The sequence below is a fragment of the Stegodyphus dumicola genome, chromosome 1 (assembly GCF_044657685.1).
Source record: "Stegodyphus dumicola isolate Sdum_Otavi_A_Nest chromosome 1, ASM4465768v1".
Lineage (NCBI taxonomy): Eukaryota > Metazoa > Arthropoda > Arachnida > Araneae > Eresidae > Stegodyphus > Stegodyphus dumicola.
Window position 1 is genome coordinate 291512790 of NC_140768.1, and position 17173 is coordinate 291529962.

Below are 17173 nucleotides of genomic sequence, written 5' to 3' on the forward strand. Positions count from 1 at the left end.
TCCTTCAAAAGGAAGACGAGTAAGAAGTTATTTAAGATCAAAAGAGACCATTATTGAATTGTGGAGAGACATATTCTCGAGTTGAAATTCAAAACAATTCTTTGCAATGTAAGCACTGCTGAAGAGAAATGGAAAAATCTTCGGTTAGTCCCTAATCTCTTAACATGGGCGTTATCGCTCACCTATGGGTGCTAAAGAGATCTAAATGGCATTAGTGATCTGAGGAGCAAAGTGTACTGAGAAGGAAGTGCATAGCTGAGAGGGAAGACAAGAAAAACTTGGGGAAATTTGGTTACTTAAACTGTTTTTAAACAAGCATTTACATGTTCTTCTGATTATACAAAGAAAATATTCACGTATTTTTAAGAATTATATAAAATTAAGTCAGTCGACCTTTCACGCAAGTTGATTTAAATTGCATTGTTTCTGTTTTAGGGGATTGGAACTTACAAACTACCAGCCTAAAAATATAACCACGAAATTCGGATTTGCAGTGACATCCAATTCGCTCAAGGAGCATGTCTTTTAATATATAGTGTATAACAGAACTCATGGTCACAATTTTAAAGGGCAATAGAACAGAGCAACAGCAGCAAATTTCATAATACAGTGAGTGATGGTATGAGAAATGGTTTGGTTTTTACTGAATTACGGCAAAACACTCGAGGGCTATCTGCCTTAAGGGAGGGATGCCTTCGGGAAGGACTTTTTAAGGGAAACTGGCTCGTATACACGTTACACATGGGGAAAATCACGAAAACGCCCATGCAGCCAGCCCTTTCGCGGCCGCTGGTGGTTCTTGTTATTGTAGTGACTTATTTCACTTGTCTGACAGAAACATCAGAACAAACCCATGAAATTCATCGTAATAATGAGTGAAAGACTGCAGCTGTCTTTGGCAAGAGCTTTGAGCACCATACAGGTGACAGTGCAACTTTGCTCAGTTCCCCCCAAGTTTGATGGAAAGCACTCCCGGGGACACGTGCGCAAGGGTCTTCCACCCCTCTTCCCCTTCCACCAACCTCTCTAGAGAGATGATATATTGATGCATATATTGCAGTTGCTAGTCATGCATCTGAACGATTCGTGTAAACTTCCAACACTAGGTCTTGTTATTGTTGTGACTTGTTGGTCTTTTGGGCTGCAGTAGTTTTGTTCACGAGCATGATAATATCCTGGGTAAGTTGAACGTTGCCCCTTATGATGGCAGATTTAGAATCAGAGAATAATCAGAGGCCACTGGAGTTCTGGATTGCCATAGAATGGCAGATATCTAAAGCCTTTTTGATGGCCACGAGTTCGCAGGTATAATTTGAGACAATTTTACCAACGGGTGTTTTATGGTATTCAGATTCACCATTAGCATGAATGAAATAGATGCCAGTGCCACTTTTGTCGAGATTTGAGTCGGAGGAACCATCTGTATATGCTGTGAGGTATTTCTCCCGCTTTCCTAGCGTGCCTTCGTGGTGTAGTGGTTCTGCACGCTGGGCCGTTATTCCAGAGGTCCTTGGTTCGATTCAAGGCGAAGGCAGTTTGTTAATTTTTCAATTCTCCGGGTTCCAAAAATTACCTAATGTCTCGACAAGTGGCGCCTGAACTAAAAAGAGTTGTGGATGATGACTCTCCACACCCAGGATTTGCCGATTGGGTCCCCTAAAAACTCCAGTCGCACTTAAAAGGGGGAGTATGTGAGGTATTTCTCCCACCTTCTTGGCGTGCCTTCGTGGTGTAGTGGTTCTGCTTGCTGAGCCGGTATTCCAGAGGTCCGTGGTTCGATTTCCGGCGAAGGCAGTTGCTAACTTTTCATCTCTCCAGCTTCCAAAATTAACCTAGTGTCTCAACAATGCAATAGCCAGATTTTGGGCTGAGTTTGAAAGTTCATTGATGGTGTGGATGCCTTTCTCCTTGATTATTGCAGTTAGCTCTTTTTTGTTACAAGGTTGCAAGAGGTTTAAATTTATAATATTTATATGAAATGATTTACTTTTATGTCCACTGAAGCTTGCCCCTTGCAATTATTTAAAAAGACGTAAACCGAAACAAATGCAAATGAGTTTTGTAAGTGTTTCATTTCTCCCGCTTTCTTAGCATGCCTTCGTGGTGTAATGGTCAGCACGCTCGGCGCGTATTCAAGAGGTCCGAGGTTCGAGTCTCAGCAAGGGCATTGTCCATTTTTTATGTCTCCTGCTTCCAAATAACCTAATGACTCTACAAGAGAATGCGGAGAAGAAAAATTTCAGGTAAATTCCTATGACGAGTTTCAGATTTAATGAAGATCGTGATTGAGCTAGATTATTTGATACTGGAAAATGTGAGATAAAATTTCTAGGAAAGATAGCTCTTAAATCTTTTTAGAGAGTTTTGATATTTTAGCCGTAGAATATTAAGAAGTTTAATAATAAGACAAAAATGTTTCGTTTTATAACAGATCTGTAAGTATTCAATGAGTGAAAATTACTTTCTGAGTCCTGAAGATTTTGTTTGCTGATTGAAAGCTCCCCCCCTTTTTTTCCACTTTTCTAATAAATTCTTTTATAAATGCATTTTTGGTTTATAGTTTTCTAAATCATATTATTCATTAAGCTATGATTCGATCATTTTAAAAGGATTACAAATTATAGCGAAATAACTAAATCTGGTCTCAGACAATTAAAAACGAAATAATAATAACAAAATTTTATGAAGTTAAAAGCATATGCTTATTTATTCTGTTTTATTTACATAATTTACTTTTGGTAAATTTTGCTTCCTTCATTTATTTATTTACAGAAGATAAATCATTTCTGCCAGACTGGTAACCAACCTTCTTTTCACTTTATTTTATTCAGAACAAATTCAAGTGTTGAAATTTCAAACAAACAAAAGTTTTGTTTTCTTTTCTCAATTGTCCATTTCAAGCTATATCAGAAACAATCTTTTTAGCAATTTTTGCGATACTAATGATTAATTTCCTTATTTTACAAAAGTTTAGAAACCATCCTATTGCTTTCATTTTTAACTCTTTATTTCTTGCTATCCTAGGCCATAAAATTTTTAATTTGACTTGTAAGTTGACATTTTGAAATTCCTGTCACTTAAATGAATGATTATTGCTTCCAATACTTTTTACTCATGAAAGGAAAAGACTAATTTAACTACATTAGATTGCTGAAATATATATTACGAATCTTTTTTTTTTTTCATTATATTCTTTTATAACTTATTTCGTTATATTATTTGATAGGGTTTTTAACCAGACAAATATTAATAAAGAAAAACAAGGAAGCTAGAACAATTGTACTTAGCATTAAATCTTTGATTTGTTGCCAGGGATTATAATTACAATTTACAGCTAAATGTAGGTAATGGAGGATAAAAACAGGTATCTGAGTATCATTACTTTCCCTTTTGTAACATATTATGTCAATCTGTTCTATAAAAACAGCAACATTGCAAATAATAATAGTTGAAGTAAACAAAGAACCAAAATGATCTAGTTTATTATAAGTGTGAAAAATGCACTACAAGTAAAAAAATTCACTACCAGTGTTTCTGCCGATGCAAAGTGAAAAACACTTGCATCTGGGTCACTGATAGACTATTATTTTTCGCGATTCTTAACAGTTCCGCTTCGTTTCTTCCGACAACACGTGATCAATTAGTTAAATGGATCAGAAAGATATTTATCGTTTATTACCATGGCAAAAGGAAAACTGAGAAGGGTTTCTATTTATGACTCTCTTGTTCGGTACAAGATGGAACAAGGATATGTATTTTCTAGCTTTGTTCGATCGCTTCCTTGTGTTGTTTTCAGTCGGATAAGAATTATAATTACTTTTATGTAACTGAAATTTTTACTATTCCTCAAAACATTTTTGCTGGCAAATTGAAGATTCTTCACACCGAATCTCTCAACTCGAAAGAGAAATAATTTTAAGAAACTGCTTGCTCAAGAGTTTTTTTATAAAAATTTAACGGTCGCTTCTTCTGACAGGATTTTAATGTATATACTATCAGGTTAAAAAACAGAAATTGTTAAACTTAATTATAAATATTTATTAAAGCAATAACAACAAATTAAATCAAAATTTTCAATACTGCATTTTAAAAAGGGTCTTAGATCACTCACACAAAGGTGAGAACTTCGGCTTGTCATTCAGTATTTCGGGAATGCAAATCGATGTATTAATATGCATCAGGAAATTTCTTAGATCAGAGAACATTTCCACCAATCTGTTAAACCCTAGTTTTTCTTTTGTTCTTCCCTAGGGCTACGGAGTGGTATTTTTCAAGCTGCATACGGAACTGTTGTGCATAAGGAAATGAGATTTATGACTTCTTACAACTTTTGTTTAGGATCCATTGCGTATATTCCCTGCGCCATGTGAGACGTATATGCGGAATTAAGTTGAACTGCATCGTCACTGTACTAGTAGTGTGTGAACCTTCTTTTTAATCTTCTCAGAGTGGGTTTTAGTCTAACAATAATCAGCAGAATTCCTAAATAAGTGAGCCATGACTTCACACACAACAATAAAACATTTACTTAGATCCAATTGGTAGTATTCTCTTTCCAGGACGGCGTTTTCTATCCCATCAATCAAAATATAATCAAACGTTCGGTGTCCGTCGAAAACATCGCTGCAAAAACATAGCGTGCCAAAATGTCGCGGAGAAAACAAGGCGAAAACGTCGTGGTACAAAATATCGTCATTGGTTCAAAAACTTCGCAATTTAAAAACATCTTCGCCGAAAATATCGTGGTAAAAAATAAAGTACCTACAGATCATCGCATAACGATAACATCGCACACATGCGTTTTCAGGTTTTTAAAAGTTGTAAATGTATGTTCGCATAATGATTTGAGAGCGCAAGAAGGAAAGGTGGATTCTTTTATTTCTATACTTCACATTTTTAAATAAACTAATAAATTTTTGCTAAAAAATATCTCTGCTCATAGCGCCATATATCTTTAAAAAAATTCTCTGCGCAGTGTAACTAATGTAGTTCATCGCTAATTTCATTCGTGATGTCTCACCATCAATTCAAGGATCAATACTGAAGGCTGAGCAGTGAAAAAGGCCTTTCTTCAGGTTATTTACTCAGTGCTAATGAGATTGCTCTCAATCTGGAAAAAGTTAACAAGTCCAGTTGTTTCTAAAGGACTGACTGCGTTCCTCAATCAAGTTCTATAACAATATATCCACAGTCATATTTATATAAGAACCATTACCAGTTACCAATTCATTATATAAGTCAATGTGTACTCCTATAATAATATTGTTGTTGTTGTTGTTGTTGTTGTTGTTACTAATTTCCATGTCTAGGAATATACTAGACGAGGTCCACGAATCCATTCACCTTCAGAAAATCGAAAACAAGCTTAGGAGACTTGTAAAGGTCCTCAAGAGACAACTCCAGGCACTCAAGGATATGTGCCGGTGCATTTTGACATTTAGAACAAATTGGGTGCATCTTGAGACCTCTCTCAAAAATAAGTCCTTTCAGGTGTCCACTGAAGAATCGGAAGTTGTCTGAACACGTCTATCGCAATCAATAGCAAGAGATCTTCCAGGACTATCAGCTTGATACCAGGGATGATTTGGGAGGAACAAGCCAAATTTGCCTGTCTGCATGTCTTCTAATGGAATACAGTTCAAGATATGTCAATGAATTGGTAACTGGTAATGGTTCTTCAGAACCCTCCTTCGCCAGAATGTCTGCCATTTCATTCCCCCATATGTCAACATGGAAAGGAATCCACTGAAGGTGCACTTCACAGAGTGACGAGACCTGCTTAAGCTTGCTAAGAATTGCGATTCCGGCCCTATCACCAACTCTTCCCCAGTTTGAATAAATCTGCGTAATTTATAATAGTGCTTCGTGATGGTGATAACAGTAAGTATTTCATGTGAAATAGAAGGTATTTTTAATTTAAAACAAATGTAAATCCAGAATATCATGATCGGGAGGAAAAGAACAGATCGTTACTTCAGAAACTAGTAAGTGTTCAGCAGCCGGACTTTTAAAGATCTGCTTATGTTTCAGCGTCAAGGCTGAACTTGGAAACTTTCGTCTGAATCTCGAAGACTGTCATCATCACTTGTTACAAAAGCCGATAAATAATTCATGTATTATATTATTTTATATTGTTCACGACAGCCTCTGTTTCGTTGAAGAACTGAGAAAGAGATAAGTAATGGTTAAATATGAATTTGATAGCTGTGAGCAGAATTTATTTCTAAGTAGTTGCAGAGACAAAGAGGATTTATGGTGTGACTTAAGTGGCAGTCATGAAGAGCCCCGCATTCCAAGGAGCACCCCCAATTCATTAATTAATTTTTAAATATTAGAAAATATACCTGTGTCTTAAGATGAAGGATCACAAAATTTCAGATAAGTTGTGTGGCCCAATTTATAAATCAATCACCAATGGCTTTTGAGGAAGGGAAAACATTAAACGAAATTGGATCAGTATAATTTTATTACCTCACAAACACCTCTGAGATAATCTTTACCAAATTTATTTGTGCTCATTCGAGAGCGTCATACTCAGATTTCAGTAGTGGGAACCAAGAGACAAATGAGAAACAAATTCTCAGGACGTAAATCAGGAGTTAGGATCTTTACGGTGCTTGTTTTTCTTTCTTCTTAATGGGTTACAACGACTGAATTGTAACTTCTTGGATCACGATCTGGCATCAGTTAAGGGGAACTTGCGATCTAGATTAACGATTGGTCAAGAGGTTAAATGCTTACTTATTCCAAGAACGTATTTTCCTTGCGAACAGCAGGAGTCGAATTATCTAACTTCCTTCACATAAAAAGAATGGAGCACGAAGATAATAATGTAAAATGTAATGGAAACCCATGGTTAATCTGATATATATTTTTGAAAAGCGCTGTTAAAAATTTCCTAAAGGTGTCAATGTATTATTTTTATTCTAATAAAGATTTAAATTATGATAAGCTGGTTTCTCTACCATATAAAATTTTCTGATACTAACTGCGTATTCAGAAATATTTTAGTAAAACACATTTATTAAGAGGCCTTTTTAATAACGAAAAGTATTTCAGAATTATTTGCTTAATTGGACTGGTGCTTTAATGCAGACTTTCTGTAAGACAAAGTGACGTGTTAAATTATAGCCACTGATTCTCGAATATTCAAACTATAGAAAAATGCAAGTAGTCTTTTATATGTTGTAGGATTTTTAGGTATGCGCCATTATTATACGAACTGTTACCTTTTTTTCAGTTTGGTAACTTTCATAGGGTTTGATTGCGCGCTGTATTGTCCGCTTGAGCCTGGTAGACTGTGCATAAGAAAAGGGAGGCAGTTCTATATCTTCCATTCTGCTGGACTGATTGACGAAATTTAACTTGTATTTTTCATATCTCGAAAGCGCAACTTGTGATTTGTATTAGATTTATACATAGCATTATTCTAACATAGGTATTTTGACTCAAAATCGGACTTTTCCTTGAAATGACACGTGATTTTTGTTTTCTACATTTCAATTATACGACTCAAATTACGCTAAAATGCCAAGTTTTGTAAAAATCGCACTGATAGTTTTTAAGAAATTAGATCTCAAAATTTTAGCTCCTCGAAGTTAATTGAAAATTTGTTAGATATTTATTAATATCTCCTCTTTTATTAAGCTTACTTGATTCCTTCCTTCACAGTTCCAAATTTAGATTCAATCCAAATAAAATTCGCTGATATTTTCTGATTTATTTTCAAAGTTTGTATATCTTAGTACTTTTTATAAATTTTTCGAAAATTTTTTTTATTAATAACCTATAAAACACTTGTCATCACCTTAAAGTAGATGTATTTCTAGGCATTCATACACAATATTAGAGTTTTTATTCAAAATTTCTCAATATATACGTCAATTTATATATTGGTGCCGCGTTTCAAAATCTGGCATATTTGTTAAAAGCAATAATAACGCCAAATGTAGTTTATGCCCTTTGTTAAAATTACTTGAAAGAGAATGACCGATGTACCTCTTTTTACGCTCGTGTATACTGAAAGGGAAAGGAAAGTAGGTTACCATAAATTAAGAATTTCGCGAAGGGAATTTTTCTCGGCGCAAATTGAAAATAGTGCGTAAAGATAAATTTTTAAATTTCTGGGTAAATGTTTCACCAAATTTACAAAATTTAATACTTAGGCATAATTTGAATCGTAGAATCGAAATATGCAATAAAAGATAGTGTTACTTCAGAAAAAGTCCGATTTTTTTTTTTTTTCAAAACATCTATGTTAGAGCAATTGCTATGCATAAATCTAATATATATCCTAAATCGCGCTATAGAGACATGAAAAACGCAAGTTAAATTTCGTCAGTTGGCCCAGTAAAACGGAAGATATGGAACTGCCCCCCTTTTTTATGCAGAATGTACATATCATCTATACTTACCAGCGGCCAAGTAAAGTCGTTGAACACGGGTAGTTACGACCTGGGTTCGATTCTACGCAAACGGGCTAACTGTATGGGCCTTTTCGTGGTGTTCTTTATGTGTAACACGTATACGAGACAGTTTCTTTTAGAATGTCCTCCATATAGGCATCCCTTTCTTAGGCTTGCTTCCCCATAATTAAGCAAACAAACTAAATCGTATCATCGATTTTCTTTTATTTATATATTTGGTGCAGTAAATCTTGGACAATGATTCTCATTCTGTGAGTAAAATGCATTATGCACAGCACAATTCTTCTCAAGTTACGGATATTAATTTTTGTCATTATTTTTATAATGTTATTGTAAAGGGATGATGTCTTTACCATAAATATTCTATCAAATCAGAGTTCCAATTTTGTTAGTGCATATTTGATGTCAGTGTCCCATTCTCCACTTGGACCCTTGGATGTCTTGCCATAAAGTAGGTTTGAAAAGAGACGTATTCTGTTAAAAACTGAACAAGAAGTTACAAGAAATCCTTTCTGAGCTGACTGAAAGGTAAAACATAAAGTGTTTCGCATCCTTTATGTGCTTGATCCCATTCTTGTTGTTAGGTTAAGATATCGAGCAGTCCTAAAGTAAAGTATTGACCACCTTATGTTTGTATACAGGGCACATAGAATAATGAGAAAAACCAGAGGAAAAGTGAATGTGAAGAGTCCAGCCGAAGAATTCATTAATGTCTCTACCTGTATATCATGGACATAGGCAATTTTTAGAAACTCAGGCTAGATATTCAGACGACTGGTAGTGATCCAACATGAACAGCAACGCATGGGATGACCGTTTTATTGGCTTATAACCCAAATCAAACTGCTACCGAGTAGCTAAAAATACGGAAAAGAAGCTACTGTGGCGGATACTGAAATATTTTTGCATAACCAAGTGAATCCATAATGATAGACGATTTTTTTCCTTTATACTGGCACCACTAGCTATAATGGCGTAAATCTGTGGTCTCAAACTGCTGACCGCAGACCGCATGCGGTCCCCAAGGCAATTTTATGCGGCCCGTGAAAGCATTCCAATTATGTATTTGTTGCAAAGATTTCAAGATTTTAGTTATTTGAAATGCGAATTTAGATTATTTTCATTTCCATTAAAAAGGATTAAAAAATTTTAATTAAAAAATCTATAAATGGAATTAATTAATATACAATGTGATATAAATTTTGTTGAAATATTTGAACAAAAAGATTTCATTAATTTCGATTTTATTAGTATTTGTCAAAAAGTAAGTGAACAGCTTTTTCCCTACTGTTGAAAATTTATAAGAAAAGAACCCGATTGACCTGTAAGGATCCACAATCAGTAATGAAAATAATTTCTAGTAATGTCTCTTCAAGGCTACAAACTTTATCGGAATCTAAGCGCCGTCAAGTATCAAGCTATGATAAGAAACAAAGAAGTTTATATTTATCACAAACATATGTATTTTTATTTATGCACCAAAGAAAAATTTAATAATTAAAAGAAAGAAATTAGATTGTCGTTATTTATTCTCAAGTTTTTCCCACTTGGCAAAATTTCTCTACGTTTTCATAATTTGTTTATTTTTAGTTTAAATTAAATTTTAATTATTTGAATTTAATGATTAATTAAATACGTTACAATTATTTCAAAGGAAGGTTAATCTAAGAATTTAATATTTAGCTGTAGAAAATTTTAATGTTATGAAAGTCGTAGGATTTGAGTTTATTAAACCTTTAGTGGATCTAACTTTATGGTTTTTGAAAGGACGGTATCTGAGGACGGACACCAAAAGCAAATACAGGAGTTCTGGAAGATGTTAGTGAAAAACAACCCCATGCCAATCTGAGAATAGTATTATGAAATGAGTAAGATAAAGGATAAAGCATGATCCTAACGAAAAAATTTTCCCTCCTCTGCATTTACGTTTTTCCGATTCTACTTAAAACATAATAATTTTCTTGAGGCAAAGAAAGAGTACCCTGAATTTCTTTTTTTAGAAATAAAGCACTGAGTAATAATAAAAGAACGAGTTTTATTTCAGCATTTTCTTTGTTATAGCGGAATAAAAAAGATCTGTTACGGCTTGAAGTATGCACGGTTTTTTTAAATCAGTCTGACCCCGTCAGTATTAAATAGTGGAAGTAATAGGTCAATGGCTGTCCCCCGGGCGTCGGATGCGCGAATGATGACACTGACTCATAACGCTGAAGGGTTCAGTCTCTACTGGCCTTCAGTAACTTTACACCCTCCCTCCTCTACAGACAATTAACCTCTCAAGACCTCTTCATGCAAAAATGCAGTTCTTTATAACTTCTATTCTTTGAATAAGAAAAGATCTTAAAAACATAATGAATTTTGTGCAGTACATGAAATTTTTATCGTTGATCCAAACGTAATAAACCTGGGCTATAAATAAACGTGGCGAGAACTTTAGGACTTTGCGATTAAGCGTTAAAAGCATATTAAAAACATTCTTTAAAGTCTAATAAGTATCACGAGATTTTAAACTTAATCATTCATTGTAGTTTTAGGTAAAATGTTTGGAATACAAACTTTTTGTCTATTTATATCTTTTATTTGGGAAATGAGCACAGATTTACTTTTATTTCCTATTTTAACCAATGATTTTTTTCAGTCTCTTAAGCCAAGTAAATGCACAAATTTGGCTACAGATATTTTAATGATACAGATTATTAATGACAAATTATTCAAATAATGACAGAACTCGTTGTTGCATGAATGAAAAAAAAAACACTTCTCTTTTTCCTTAAAAGCATTAAAAGCTGTGTTTATTTAACCAAATACATGAAGTTTAGGGAAAAAACAAACCTGGCGCTAGTTTATAAGAACATTCATTTTACGTCTTACGACAAAAGGAATTCACAGGAAATTTTGCTTTACATTACCTGCAAAAATCTAACGAATGTACTCACATGCTGTTTTCAAAAATTATTCTTTGTCTCTCACCTTTTAAAATATTGCTTCTATTTTAAACCCGTAAAATGTTTTGAATTCTTTACAAAATCGAGTTCAGGTTAATGTACCATTCATTGTACGTGGAGTTTAGTGTGATATAAAATGAGTATATTTTCTCAAGATTCATGTTGTGTAATGTCGTCCAAGCTATGCTTCAAGATGTATTCATAACAACAGTTAGAGTGAATTATAGAGGGCAATATTCCAGTTTACGATGTTTCTGAAGTTCGTAATAGTTTTAGCGACATTAATTCGAAAGGGCATTTGAAAATATATTCGACTTTTGCTTACCCAAGTAATAACTTATACCAAAGTAATACCAGGAAAAGCGTCAACTGTTAAGTCACAATCATGGCTTATTAAGAGACAGTAAAATAATAAAAAGAATGACCCATATAATTAACAGAAAATGCTCTTAAAATTTGACTGTATTTTCAAGTAGTTTGTCTGGAGAAAAGTTCTTTTAGTTGTATGAATTAAAAAACCTGTATCCAAAGGTTTTTCTCTTTCTCGAACACTAGCGCGCACCCTCTTTCTTCTTTCTTCACTTCATAACGCACATTTTCTCGTCATTTTTTTAATGGAAGTCAATGTAAAATAGAAAATTAACGATTATACAATTAGGTGATTTTTAAGATGGAATAATTTACTTTTAACTGATGATTTAACAAGTTCATATACACCCTATCCATAAAAGCCCTTTCGCGGCCTAAATTTTCGCAACCGTTGTTCGTATGTGTATGACTCCAATAACAATAAAGTTTTGAATATCGCAAAATATTCACGATTTCCCACTTTTTTAATTAAAATCACTTTATAAAAATTGCGAAATATCACTTTTTATGGTCTTATAGAAATACTTAGTAAACATTTTTATAATCGTTGTAAGAAATGAAACACACACACACACAAAATTACCTCCCTTATACAGCCCAAAAATTATCTATATATTTCATTTCAAAAATTGGAAGTTTCGCCATCTCCTTATCTCCTTCAGCCTGAGAAATTGATTAAAATATAATTAGCATTTTTTTTCCTTTCAGCGTCATTCAGTTGTGCTCTTTTGTGATTTATTAGAGTATAATATTCATTAATTGACAATTTTGTTATATTTGCTTCAGCAGATGTTGACATTGTTGCAAACATGTCATGCTGTGACGATAATGACGTAGTAGGTATGTTTTAAATGTCACGCTGCAACAATGTTTTTGTGATGTCACGCATTATGGCGTTATGGCGTTAATGTGAAGTCACATTGTGACGTTGATATGAAGTCACATTGGGGCGTTGATCTTTGATCACGCTGGGATGTTGTGATTTACAGTGACATTGTTGTGAAGTCACAGTGCGACATTGATGTAACATACATTGTGACTTTGCTATAACATCATAGGGTAACATGATTGCAACATGACAAAGTAGCACTAATGTAATGTCACAACAGATCTGAAGGAATGTCAGGCAGCATTGCATTGCTTTCTAAATGATTAATGTAATGTCGCAGTATTCCTGTTTTAGAGAGTTCCTTCAGTAAAAAGGTTAACTACAAAAAAGTTCCAGAGGCATTTTTACACAAGAACTTTATAAATTCGTAAATATTATTAACGCATTTTATACGTTAATAAATTAAAAATATTATCAACGTATAAAATGCGTTAATAATATTCACATGCAATTTTATTACTTTAAGGTGATAATCTAAATAATCAACCAAAGAATTTCCTAGATTAGAAACAGTCTTTCATTTTTGATTTATCCAAAAACATGTTATGTGTGTATGTGGTTATGGCAAAGCCTCGAAGGTTATCTGTCTTTAAAACAAACTGTTCGCCTTTTTTTAAAACATGAATGATAAAAAATCATTTATTAACAAGCGATTTTCTACATTTAATACAAATGCATTGCTACGAATTTCGCATACCTGTAAATAATTTTAGTGAAATTATAGTATCTCTTGCATAATGTAGGATGAAAGGATTTAGAATGTTCAGGATGTAGAAAAATAGACCAGAAAAATAGGATTGGATTGGATTATTTAATTATGGCAAAGCACAAGAGGGCTATCTGTCTAAGAGAAGGGATGCCTTCGTGGAGGACTTTCTAAGGGAAACTGGCTCGTATACACGTTACACATGGGGAAAACCACGAAAACGTCCCTGCAGCCAGCCCGTTCGCAGGATTTGAACCTCGGACCGAACTACCAGTGTTCAGCGACTTTACCGCTCGGCTGCTGGTGGGCCAAAACAAGAAACATGTTATGAATTAAATTTACGTGTCAAAGCAAAAGCCTGCCACTGTTTCTGGAACACGAATTCTACACTAAATTTTCATCCTTCCTGAATCTTTTGCGGCAAACCGCATTAAAATAGGATACATTTTAACAAAATTACAGCCCATTGAAATAGGGCAGTTCTAAAAGAATCACCTTGTATAACATTTCGTGAATAAATCTTCCTCTTGAAAACATTTGCATTGGTGGAAACTTTTCATGACAGTGTATTTAACAATACTCGTCATTTCATGTGTTAGCATCAGACACTTTCTCTAAACTGATGTTTCATTTTTAGTTAAGTGCAAATTCACGTATTTCACTCTTTAATTTGTGTCTTATCTTTGAACATGATTTAAAACTTCAAAAGGAATTATCTTAGTTAGATTTTGGGTACAAGAGTCAAAGATTTTCCTTTTATTTATTATAATGAGTATAAACATTTCCTAAATGTAACTATAGAAGACGGGCATATAAATAGTAAAATTTCGTAATTTTTACATAATTAGATTTTTAAACTTAAAAGGCCATATAACATATATATTTTTCTCACTTAATATCCTATTTTTCTGCAACTGTGAAAAAGTAAGTCTACACCGACTAAATCTGAACTGTACCTGAACCAATTACATAACATTAAACTGACTTTTCAACGTTTTTATTAAATATTTTTTTCTTGCTAGCAAATACAGAGCAGTATACTCCAGTTTAAAAACAGTTTTTTTAAGAAATATATAACATTTTGATATTTTGAATAGAGTTACTTTAAATGTTAAATCCAAGAAAACTCACTCCACAGCAGTAGTTGTCAAACTATCGTAGGCTCGCTCCCAGACATATGCAAGCAGTTTTCAAGGCTGTGTGTGTACAGCTCTTAAGAAAAAAAGAAAGGTATTTATTTACTTATTAAATGTTTCTTAGAAAATATCTTCGAGGGGATTATTGTTTTCTATTCGTGAATTTGGCATTTTGTCAAAATCTATTATGTGTGAATGTTCACACATTTTTTAATGAACGAATTGCGTTATGTTGTAGTAGAACACATTAATTGTCCATCAAACTACAAGTTATTCTTCATTATCGTGTAAAAATTGCAGCTTTTTATCAAGTTTCTTTTCATCTATCGCTTTCACAATACTTTTCCTCTCTTTACTTCCTTGTACGAAGTAAAAAGGAAGTATTGTAATCGCGAAAAGCTTCAGGCAGCATATTTCAACGAAAATATCTACTTTGACCGCTTTCGAATGCAATTTAACGATGTTTTTGCGTGATATCTATACGTAAGGACAGAATAAAAGACTCTTTTCCTCCAAAAAAACTAAAAAACTGCTTTAAAATGAATTCTGACGAGAATTTTTCGTGGCGTCTGTATGAACGTATGTACGTACGTATCTCGCATAACTCAAAAACGAGTAGCCTCAGAACGTTGAAATTTTGTATATAAGACTACTATAACATGTAGATGTGCACCAATCTAGAGAGGCTAAGCTTCGCAACACAAAAATAACGCCTTTATTTATTATTGCGAATTTAATCATGCTTAATCCTTTCTGGAATTTTTTCGAGGAAATAAGTATTTAAGATTTACTTCGTAATTTTTAATATAGATATTTTGAGTTTTTATGTATTTTTGCCTTGTCGCGAAGTGAAAACTGAATTAATTAAATGAGAAATACTCAATCGTCTGTGAGAAACTGTTTCTTTTTCGTTTTGTTTGCTTAATTTCTTTTATACATCGTTCTAGCTTTGTTATAGTATTTGAATAGAACATGTGGCAACGATTGGATAATTCTTTAAATGATATAAATTTTGTGCATTCTGAATTATAATATGAACGAAATATAATACTGTTAAGTAAACCTAGCGCCAGAGTGTCGCTATGGTAAACAAAGTGAATTTTAAAGAAAACATTTATTCTATTGTGGTTTATACGCTGTCGGCGAAGTAGGTTTAATTCAATCTAATAAGTTAATGAAATGCAAGAAAAAATGCGTATAATTTAATATTCCGTGGAAGGAAGTCATGTGGTGTACACATCAGATTTTTTTACTTCCTTGTACGAAGTAAAAAGGAAGTATTGTAACCGCGAAAAGTTTCAGGCAGCATATTTCAACGAAAATATCCATTTTGACTGCTATCGAATGCAATTTAACGATGTTTTTGGGTGATATCTGTACGTAAGGACAGAATAAAATGCTCTTTTCTTCAAAAAAATTATAAAACTGCTTTAAAATTAATTCTGAAGAGAATTTTTCGTGGCATCTGTACAAACGTATGTACGTACGTAGCTCGCATAACTCAAAAACGAGTAGCCTCAGAACGTTGAAATTTTGTATATAGGACTGCTATAACATGTAGATGTGCACCTCGTATTTTGGTTGCAATCGGCCGCACCAAACGTACATATTTTTAAAAAGTTATTCTGGCTTTTTTTCTTTATTTTGGCTTTAAATTTGTTTTTTACTTTTATACATGTTTGTTAAAATTTAAATTTAAATTTGTTTAAATTTAATATATTTATAGAGTATATATCCACTCTATAACCCGGCTCAGTGATCTCAGTTTTTTACTCTTATATGTTTGTAAATTGTACATTTTTTGCTTTAAAAATGATTGAATTATGTTGTTCTTATCTTCCGGTTAAGGATTTTATGCCTTTAGTAAATATGTCTGCAATATTTTTAGAATTATCAGCAGTTTTAAAGTTGTTTAATTGCCGCTAAGCCTGTTTTTAATGGCGGCCATTGATGTTTACATTTGAAACAGGAGACTAGTGGATTTGTTGCCAATCTAGAAAAACTTAGCTTCGCAACAACAAAAAGATAACGCATTCATTTATTATTGCCAATTAAATCATGCTTAATTCTTTCTGGAATTTTTTCGAGGAAATAAGTGTTTGAGATTTACTTCGTAATTTTTAATATAGATATTTTGAGTTTTTATGTATTTTTGCCTTCTCGGGAAGTGAGAACTGAATTAATTAAATGAGAAATACTCAATCGTCTGTGAAAAACTGGTTCTTTTTTGTTTTGTTTGCTTGATTTCTTTTATACATAGTTCTAGCTTTATTATAGTATTTGAATAGAACATGTGGCAACGATAAGATAATTCTTTACATGATATATATTTTGTGCATTCTGAGTTATAATATGAATCAAATATAATACTGTTAAGTGAACCTAGCGCCAGAGTGTCGCTATGGTAAACAAAGTGAATTTTAAAGAATGCATTTATTCTATTGTGGTTTATGCGGTGTCGGCGAAGTAGGTTTAATTCAATCTAGTAAGCTTAAATAAAATGCAAGAAAAAATGCGTATAATTTAATATTCCGTACAAGGAAGTCATGTGGTGTACACATCAGATTTTTTTTATAGAAAAGGTTTTGTAGACAACCGCGAATTTGGTTGATTTTATGTACTGTATCTTTAATTTCTGCAAGGCTAATTCTTAAATTAGTAAATTTATAGCAAAAGCTTATCTTTAAACTGTTCTAGATGTT

The 17173-nt window shown here is 33.2% G+C and overlaps 1 non-coding gene across 1 annotated transcript; it reads left to right on the forward strand.

Moving 5' to 3' along the window:
- Positions 1-1460: 1460 nt before the first annotated feature.
- Positions 1461-1534, forward strand: TRNAN-GUU (transfer RNA asparagine (anticodon GUU)). The gene has a single exon. It is a non-coding gene; the product is annotated as a tRNA-Asn (tRNA).
- The last annotated feature ends 15639 nt before the right edge of the window (positions 1535-17173 follow it).